Genomic DNA, 10,191 nt, shown 5'->3' with positions numbered 1-10,191 from the left:
CCGGTACTGTACCGGCCCGGCTCGGTCCCGGTCCGTGGCAGCGCTCCCCGCCGGGCCCGGCCCGCCCGCCTCCCGCCGCCGGGAGAGGCCGCCCGCGCGCCGCCCGTGCGCTCCGCGCCCGCCGCGCCGGGAATAGAGGCAGGAGGGCGCGGCGGCGGCGGCGGCGGCGGCGGCGGGAGGGTGAGGGTGAGCGGGCATCCCCGGGGGTCGCGGGCGGCCCGGGGACGGGTGGGAGCGCGGCCATGAATGTAGGAGCGGCTGCGAGCGGTCCCGGTAACTGCACCAGGATGGCCGAGTGGTTAAGGCGTTGGACTTAAGATCCAATGGACGCATGTCCGCGTGGGTTCGAACCCCACTCCTGGTAACTCCCGTTTTTTTTATCGGGACCCCCGTCCCGACGCGGGGCAGGGCGCCGGTGTCCCGGCAGAGGAGCGGCCGCAGGGAGCCGGGTGCCGCCGGGACGCGGCGGGAGGCGGCCGAGGGGCGGGTGGCGGCACCCGGCAGCCCTAGCGGGTGTCCCGGCGCTGGGCGGCCGGCAGGGGCAGTGCGAACCGGGGGAAGCGCTGCGGGGCCGTGGGAGGAGGCTCCTGCGGGCACCGTTACTTCAGCTCTAAAGCCGCTTAAATACACTTTTAAAAAAAGAGTGTTTATAATTTTTTTTTATATATATATATACACACACACACACACACACGCGCGCGCGCGCACACTCTCTCATATATGTATATAAATGTCTTCATGTATACGTATGTGTAATGTACGTATATATGTGTGTATACACACATGCATAAATTCATAGACACATAAGCACATATACCCACATTTATACGTGTGTGTGTGTGTATATATACACACACGTACATGTACATATATATACATACACACGTTTAAACGTACACACATATATATACATAGACATACAAATGTATATATATGTACACATGTATATATACAGATATACACACATATATATACACACACACAGGGTTTTCAGACTGACCTCGTGCTTTTGTTTCATTTGGTAGGACACATGGAGCAGTTGTTGCGTGTTTTGAGGTGTTTAATTTGCTGGGACCTGTTTCTGTTGTTTGGGTTTTGTGGTTTTTTTGACAGAGTAGTATCATTCTGTTTAATATATTTGAAGGTGTGGGAAGTATAAATCAAGCACTGACCAACACATTTTTCAATAGTAGTCAGAGCATGCTGGTCAAATTCTAACACAGGTAAATATAGTTGTTTCCAGCCACCCGGTTCCAAATAATTTGACCTGAAAAATTATTCTAAACTTTCAGTCCAGATAAATCATGTGATGATACAGACTAATTAAAGGGTAAACACTCAAGAAAGTGATAATAACTCATGGTAGGCTTTCAATGTACTATGAAATAGAAGGTGAAATATGTCACCTATTTCATATTACAATACAAGGTGAAATAAAATATGAGGATATTTTATTATATGCCCACATAAGATGATCTGGCATTACACATGTGAGCATGGTAAAAACATAGAAATACGACAGTTCAAGAGTTATGGAGGGAAGCCTCATCTGTGGGGAATTTCTACGAAATGCAAGTATGTACGTTGTCTTTTTTGTGTTACCACAATAAAATTGTAAATGCAAAACGTACCGCGCTTTCTAGAACTGTTCATTAAGAAGTGGTGGCTGCCAGGTTCAGATGTTTTGCGAAGTAAACACTCATCGCTATTCTTCAATAAGGTACAAATCAGTAAAAAATGTGTCCATGTTTGAAGGTACATTTCACCTGTAATGTCATGGTAAAATGCTGCCCTTGGAAACCCACATCTTTGCATACAAATTGTGTAATTCTACTTATGTGCTTATTTACAAGCGTTTTTAAAAATACAGTAAGTGCTCATGTAGATTTTGTGGATACAGTGCTGATTTTGATGAAAACTTTGCTCCAGCTGTGACAGTTACAAGGATGAATTAGTGGTGGCTATTCTACACTGTGAGAAAGAAAAAAGAAAAAGAAAAAGAATCACAATTTTTACAAGAAGAGGAATTGCTGAACAGAAAAAAAATAGACAGTTTTTATGATAAAGCAATAGAGAAAACTGAATTTCTTGGTTAGAAATGTTCCTGTTTCAGGTACAGCTTTTCTCTTTCCTGGAAGGACTTGTTTTGCAGAGAACTTCCCTCAGTCCTTTGGTGAACCTATGTTCTCTGCTTCTTAAAACAGCTTTTTAGAGCATGTGCTGATCTGGAATGGAACAGAAGATTTTTTAAACTGTCCTGGCTCTCAAGAAATACCCACAGAATCTACTTGCAACAACTATATCCCAATCCCTTCCCACACTTCTCCATAAAGAAAAGTATAATCTGCTGGGGCTATTGGTTTCTATTTTAGATGAGGTGATAGGGTGATGTGTTGTATTTCAGCTCTGAAGATGAGAATTATTTTAAGACTTTTATTTTATTGAGCAGGTTCCTTTCTTTGGTCTCTTGTTAAGCCCTCATGAATTTTTGGTGGTTTGCCTTGCAATTTGACATTCTTACATTTACATTTTATATTCTGGCCTTTAGTTTAAACAATATCACCTTCTCTTGGACTCTTCTGTGGATGAGTTGTTTTTCTAAAGATGTCATTATCTGAAAGAACCTTGCCTTGTTTATTGAAGAAAGTGGAAAAAGTATAATGACTAGTGCTAGAAACTGGAACTTAAAAAAAGGAGATTCATATACAGACAGTTGAATGCTACCCTGATGAACGAGGGGTGTTTTTCATGCCTCTGCATATTTCCTGTCTGATGACAAGCCAGTCGTTTAAAACAGATTTTTCAAAAGCAATCATTCATTTTCATGTTCCTTATTTTGAGATCTCTCTCTTGAGAAAATCAATGTGATTTGCAGAAATGCAGAACTTTTGCAAAAACAGGTGAAATCAATGTATCACCTATGTTTTAAGTAGTCTCTGGAAAAAAAATTATATGACTCTGAGTAGTCAAATTTATTGGAGATACTTGATAGGAATCTTTCCATACCTCAAATTCCCATTGTATAAAGTGGAGGTAATAAAAATAGACTGTTTGCAAAATGGGCTGCTGTGAAGTAAATTCAAGTAAATTGTTTGCAAAGAATTCAGATGGACACAGATCATCTGGTCATGTTAGGCAAGTCTATGAGTAGACTATCAGTGAATTAAGAAAATAACATGAAAGAAACAAGCTGCAGAGCCACACTTGGAGCTTGCAAAGTATTGAACAACTGCTCAGCCAGCAAGCACTTCATGATGTGTGCTGAACAAGGTGGGAGCCTTACGGGAAAACAGCAAGCCATTGCACAACTCAAGATTCTGTCTCACTTCGAAACAGAAGGGGCTCAAATCAATAAGAAGGCAACCTATTGGTGACATAATTAGGTGATATTTCAAAATAGTTTAATCTTTTTAAAAAGCTTTCAGCAGCTTTTTGTTGTTGTTTCATTTTTGTGTGATGGAAGCATGTAATTTTTTACTTGAGTTAAAACATTCTTCTATCATGTTGAGATAAAAGGCGCAGGAAGGGCTGTGAAGTTCTTGATCTATTGCATGGTCTTGTATGTAGGATGATCAATAAACCCTCTTAGTAATTTTGCAGACTCATTTAAAGTCTGTAAAGTAGGACTAGTCTCTTGTGTTAGCAGGAGTAACTGCATGTAAAGTACTTGTTAATTTTTGAACTGTTCTCATTTTGGGACTTCTGTGGTAAATAAGAGAAGTAAGGCTCTATTTTCTGGATTCCCATCATTCTTAGGACACTTGTTCAAAACTTACCGCTATTTAATGCAGACAGTTGTGGCTCTGATTATACATGTCTTTATATAGGTTCATTTTTAACAGCTGCTGGGCTCTTCATCTGCAGACTGCCTCTGATCTGACCTGCAGGTTCTTGGAATAATTTCTGTTGGACTTGATAGCCACAGCAACCAAGTGTCATTAGCAGTGTTAGCTAGTCCTGCCTCCTTCTCCAGGACATTGCAACACACGCTCCCAAACAGATCCTTGCAACATTTTATTGCTTGACTATTTTTCTCTCTTTCGATAAGGAAAATGAAGAGATTTTCTGCTTGGTTAGTTGAGTCCAAGCAGCAAGCTCTGGGGGATTGTGCTGTGGTAGAACACTGATGGAAGGGGACGAGGGTCTACATAGCACTTACTGGAGTGCAAAGCCTTCAATGTATTGACAGTGCAGGCAGAGGTACGTTCACTCTTAAGACTGACAGATGAGCCCTGCAAGTCTTGCCATGGTCACTTAGAGCATCATGAGGATGGCCCAACACAGCCATCAGAAGAGCCCAGGTGTCCACTCAGCTGCTCAGGTTGGTGTCTGGTATTTTAGCTCAAAGCCACTAACTGCACTGGCAGAGCAAAGGGCAGTAGCTTTGCCCTGGGGTAAAGGGGTGTGGGCACGTGTTCCCGTCTGCCAGATGCTCTCATCGGGAGGAATGCATGCAGGTGGTAGCACTTTACACCAGCACAGCATTATTTACTAAAGTGTATTGCTGAAAGTGTCAAAAGACTGGTCTGTGCACTAGAACACCTCCAATCTGGGAACATTTTCCCTTGTGCTGGCTTTGCTGTGATGGCACCAACCTCTATAAGAAAGACAGAGCAGACAAGTCATGATTTACACTGCAGCAGCAAGGTTTGGCAGAGCACCTACTTAATGAGGGGCCCTGAGTGCCCTAAAATGAAGGCAGCATAATGCAGAATGTTGAAGCTAAGATTTCTGGGATCTTAGAGCACCGGGCTTAAAGCATGCTAGCATTCACTGTCTGGTGTATTTTTGGCTGTGTTAAGCTTACCTAAATGGACAGATTCTTTATTGCTGCCAGGGAAGAGCTTTTGTCTGAAGACCATAGAAAATGTGCACACTCTTCTGAAGACTGTCCTCTAAATGTGCAATAACAAAACATTCCTTCCTTCCCCTAAATATTTTGAGAGAAGAATGCACTTTTGAGAATCCTTCATTTTCCTGGATTGCTCCTTCTCTTTTGCCATCTGCTCAACTGTGACCTTCTTTCTGGCTTGGAAGTGCTGCAAGATCTTTCCTTCAGACCTCATCTGCCTTGTTTCTAACTGCTTGCTGAAGTGGTTCATGCAATTCTTGGCAAGGGATCACTCACTGACCATGTGACTTGACGAATTTGTGACACCCGTCTCTTGCTATTTCATCATGTGTTGCAAACTTTTTCATGTGAGAGTGGAATCCCTGTTGGGAAGTATGGACTGCATTAATGAGTACTGGTTTGCAACTAATCCAAGTTTGATGATTGATGAGCATATGTATTTTAGTTTCACTTGTCCTTACATATCTGTAATTATTTTCTGTCACACTCCCACCTTTTGCTTTTTGTGTGCATACCAAGAAACAGATCCAGCTGGTCTAGCAGTTAACTGCTGCTAAAAGAGGCACAGATACTGCCTTTCCCCTGCCCTGGCTGTACTGCACATTCCTACAGCTTCCCTCTTGTGTCCCTCAGTCTTTGATTGTTGAGTAATACGTAACAAAAAGCCCAATTAATTTCATGTTACTTGGATATAAAATTAATCTGTGATACTATAAGAAATTCTCTATGAAGCAATGAGGAATCAGAGACTTTTTTTTTACATGTTTGGAGCTCCCTGACATAGGCAATATAGATCCAGTGTTTTTATTCATCACAGAATGGCAAAGGCCAGAAGGCCCCTCTGAGGGTTATCTAGTTCACCACCTAGCTCAGAGGAAGGTCAGCTTGAGTCAGGTTTTGAATATCTTTGAGGATAAAAACACCACAGTCTCTCTGAACTACCCATGCCAGTCTTTGAACACCCTGACAGTAAGAAAAATGGGTTTTTTTCTTAATATCTTAATAATAAGAGTTCTCTGCAGGTTAGACAACTGTAGGTTGATCTGAGTTTTCCTTCAGAATGGTCTGGTAGCTATAGTGCAAACCAACGGCATCCATATATTGAGTTGAGGGGAGGCAATGCAGGTGACAGCACGCACCTTCATCCAGTGCTGTGGCTAATGACTCCTCATCCTAGATCCAGAGGCTGTCTCTGAATAAGGAATTGGAAAACATCAATAAAGTTTAGAAATCTGGTTTAAGTAAAGCTTTCCAAATCCATTTGTTGCTAGATCCAGAAGAGAAATAATTTAAGTATTTAGTTACTGTGACGTCTATCTTTTATCATAATATGTTGGATATTTTTATTTGTTTGTTTTGCAGTATTCTTTGCTGTGAGAATAACTGATTTTTTTTTTTTTTTTTTTTTTTTTTGGCTGAATGTAGTTTTCGTGTTTATGTAGGAAGCTTTGTAGGCACAGTTTCCTCAGTATGTATTTTGATGGCACTATGATAGTGCAGGCTATATCTGTGCCACTTAACAAATCCTATGGTGTCCTGTGACTGAAAACAGACTGAGACATGCCCAGCCTGTTGTGCTGCATTCATTTGGGTGACCTGCCCCAGAAATCATTTGACACATCAGTAAAGAAGGAATACTGAAAGCAACTAGATCCAGTGTTTGTGATGTCTCTGCCTGCTGAATATGTCTGAACAAAATATATTTCTACAAAAAAAAAAGGACTTACCAAGTAGAATAATAATTGTATGGTATGAATGTTTGGTTAGGTTTCCTTTAGAGAAGGAAGTAGTTAATCCCTCCCAATAGACAGTACAAAGAGACATCATGGATGAGGTGAGGCTTCTGCTCTGTATGAAGTTGTTGTTAGGGAGAGAGGTCAGCCATCGACACAAGAAAAAGGACCTGTATGACAAAGGAGGTAGTGTGACTGTGTCCAGCTGAAATATTGACAAACTTGAGCATGTTATGAAGTACATGAGTATATGCGATACAAATGGGATGGGATTGGGAACTGTCATTAAAATGCTGTAAAAACAGAAGTTGTTGTGGTTAGAGATTCTATTTCTATGCCTGTTTCTGTTGCTTTTCTTGTCAAGTTGTCTCCAAGAGGGGTTTAGGTAGAGTTTGAATGCTCCTGTTTTAGATTGAGCTCTGCAGAGAATGTGTCAGGAGATCTTCAAGAGCATGGTGGTACCCACAGTCCCCAAATGGAGCCTCTGGGGGTCCTTTATAGCCAGAGTTGAAGGCTATGCCTCGTATTCATCTGGAAGTTCTTAGCAAACTTTCCTCTATAGCCAGGAATGAGCCTGGATTGCGGTGTTAACTACCTCAGAATGTTTTATATTTTTAACAAAAAGTGTTATACCAAGGTAGTCTTAGCTGTCAAACTGGGATGCATTAAGTTTGCATTGTACATTGTTTCCTTTTATGTACTGTTTGTCTTTAACAGACTTGGCATGACTGCTTCCCAGGCAGTAAATACATTCTGGCGTAATTAAAGCACTTCCACATCCTTTTCAGGCAAAACCTCAGAGATGGTATCTCTGGAGGGAGATGTTGGAACTGCCCCAGAAGTTGCCAACTGCTGTTTATCTGTTAACCAGTACCTGAGCTGCTGTCTTTCTGAATCACAGTCCCAGACCACATCTGTATTTACAGTGACCCTCTCTGCTGCATAGGTCATTACTTGGCCAATTGTAAAAACTGATCTATAAAAAATGCTGTGTTTTTTTAAATCTTATTTTTTAGTGCATTAGATATGTTCAGCCAGAAACAGAAAAAAAGGAGCCAGAGAAAGCAACTTGAAGACTTGGGTTTTATCCATGTGAAAATCCATGTAAGACTGTATAACTATTTTAATTCTTAACAAGGTAGATGTCCCTAAGCAAGGTAGCTATATGGGATGAACTTCTGAGGATATACCAAATTAGTTCTGCTGCTTCAGGCAATGTTTATGGACATAAATTCATGGATCTTGATCCTGTTGCTGTCACTGTGTAAGCAGATTGTTTATCACTTTTTGTTTGGACAGGCACGGAAGCCTGCTTGTATAATTAAAGTTGTAGCATCTGCACAATAGTTACATACTTAAAATTACTGTGCCTTGGCGTCACTTTCCTCTATTGATCTTTAAACCAGCACAAAATTAAGTTGAAAATACAAGCCATTCAGGCAAAAAATCCATTAAGGGTAGTAAAGAGTACAGGGTTTAGTGGGGCTTCCAGTGTAAGGGCAGGACTACAACATTTTTCCTATCTCACATGAAAGGTGTAAGAATCATCTTAATATTACATGATGGAAAAGGATATAAATCTACATGGGTAAAATGAGTTTATACATAAGCAATTAGCTTCTGTAGAAGAAGAGATGTAGGTTGTAAACACTTTGAAAGGTCCTTCTCCCGTGCCACCAAGTAATTTAAACCACAGACTATTCTTTGGGTAATATTAGAGCTGCAAAACTAGCCTGGTCATAACTTTATGTAAGTACTAAATTAAATACAACTATTAACTCATGACTGTTTGGAAAATAAAGCCACAGTTTTCATTAAGAAGGTTGAGCTGGATGATTTCTTTTGGAAAAACACTTGGATCCTTTTTTTAATATGTTTTACAAAAAAAAAAAAAAAAAAGGTAAAAAAAAGTTTCAGGTGACTGCTCCACTCTGTATTTAAGACTTTATTTGAAAAAAGGTTCAAGGATTAAAAAAAAAAAAAAAAAAAAAAAAAAAAAAAAAAAAAAAAAAAAAAAAAAAAAAAATTATACAAATATTTGTGGAATACCTTGTATAATTCCAGGACAAAAACTATTGAGTGGATTTAAAAGAGATCCCTCCAAAGATGAGTTTTACTAGTAACAGAAAAACTTTCTAAAGTGAGTGCTTCTCATCAAGCATAATCTTACTGCCTAAATAGTTGCTGTTTAGTGAGATGACTGACCTTAAATCGAACAGTAATGGGACCTTGTAGTCCTTAATTACACAGATGGACTGTAGATTTACTTTGACAACTTTATTTATGATGAACTTCATTAGGAGTGCAATAGTATTCCTTGTTGTCTCCTCCTTCTGTGTTTTGCAAAGTAACAGTGTCCGTTTTATAAGTGGCTTTTGCAAATCAAAATGAGCCCGGAGGAGCCTGGTCTGTACTCAGCCTCAGTGTCAGGGGTGGCTGTGCTTCTGTGGTGGAAGGGTATTTTGGGGTGATGGCTGTGCAGGGGGCAGTGAAGCAACACTGCTTCCAGAGCCTTTGGAGGAGCAGCCAGGACCCCCTTCTGTGGCCATAGTGCCTGCAGGGGCCCCTCTGGACTACAGGGGCTGGGGTGCACCTCTGCAAGCCACTGATCTCGGACTGAGTCCTGCTAAGTGACATCACAGCACTTCCCATTTGTTCTTGTACCGTGCTGCGTACACCCAGGAATTGCAGCAGGGACTTTCGTTCCTTGGGTGCAGTGTGGGGTGAATATCCTCCCAGGGATAAAAGGGGATTGGTGTGTGCTATTTAAGAGTGGGAAAGGTCAGGCTCTGAGTGGGCAAATGAATCAGTGTTCTTTACCACTTCTGAGGGGGAATCCTTCTCTTTCCTTTTGATTTCTTTGAGTGTCGAAGGCTTGATACATCCTTGTCAATACCTTGTAGTAAAAACCAGTTTTAATCTTTAGGTACAGAGGCAGCTTTAGGAAAGAAAAAAGTTGCTTACTGCCAGCAATCCTACCTTCTTCACTGGTGCAACGAATTGCTGTATAAGAAGCAGGGCAGAGCTAAGCAAAGAGCAGAAGTGAGCAAGGGGACCTCTGGGTGATGTGACTGCGTGCTTTAGGAGTTACATCTCTAGGATTCAATTACTGAATCATTCCCCCCATTCTGTTAGGCTGCAGAAGTGTAGTTCTGTCAGGGACTTGCATCAGGAGATAAATGTTGTGGTTTAGCTACCATGTCTGGGAATAATCTTCTAGGCAGGATGGTGGGGTAGTTACAATTAATACCCTAGCAGGTTTTCTATTTGTTCTTCATTTCTTTGTATGACCTGATCTCACCAAAGTTGGTGGAAAAATTCACTCATTTAAATTATGTTTTCATTGGCATGGCTTATGTTCATCTTTGTCATGTTGATGGTCTTTTTTTTTTTTTTTTTTTTTTTTTTTTGCCATGGCCGGTGGAAGCCCTCAGGTGCAGGAAGCAAATGTACAGGAATTTAAAGGTGTTTCTGACAGTCCAGCAGTGTCATGGTCCGTCTGGACAGCCACAAAAACAGGGTTGGAGGGAATGGACAGACAAAACCAGACAGCAGTCTGGTCAAGAGCAGAAAGCAGTGTCTAGCTTCCAGCATTATTGAACTGTT

At 41.2% G+C, this 10,191-nt stretch overlaps 1 non-coding gene across 1 annotated transcript; it reads left to right on the top strand.

Moving 5' to 3' along the window:
• The first annotated feature begins 281 nt into the window (after positions 1 to 281).
• On the top strand, positions 282 to 364 carry TRNAL-UAA (transfer RNA leucine (anticodon UAA)). The gene has a single exon. It is a non-coding gene; the product is annotated as a tRNA-Leu (tRNA).
• Positions 365 to 10,191: the final 9,827 nt, after the last annotated feature.

Source organism: Hirundo rustica, chromosome 3 (genome assembly GCF_015227805.2).
Source record: "Hirundo rustica isolate bHirRus1 chromosome 3, bHirRus1.pri.v3, whole genome shotgun sequence".
Classification (NCBI taxonomy): domain Eukaryota; kingdom Metazoa; phylum Chordata; class Aves; order Passeriformes; family Hirundinidae; genus Hirundo; species Hirundo rustica.
This window is presented reverse-complemented; position numbering and strand designations above follow the sequence as displayed.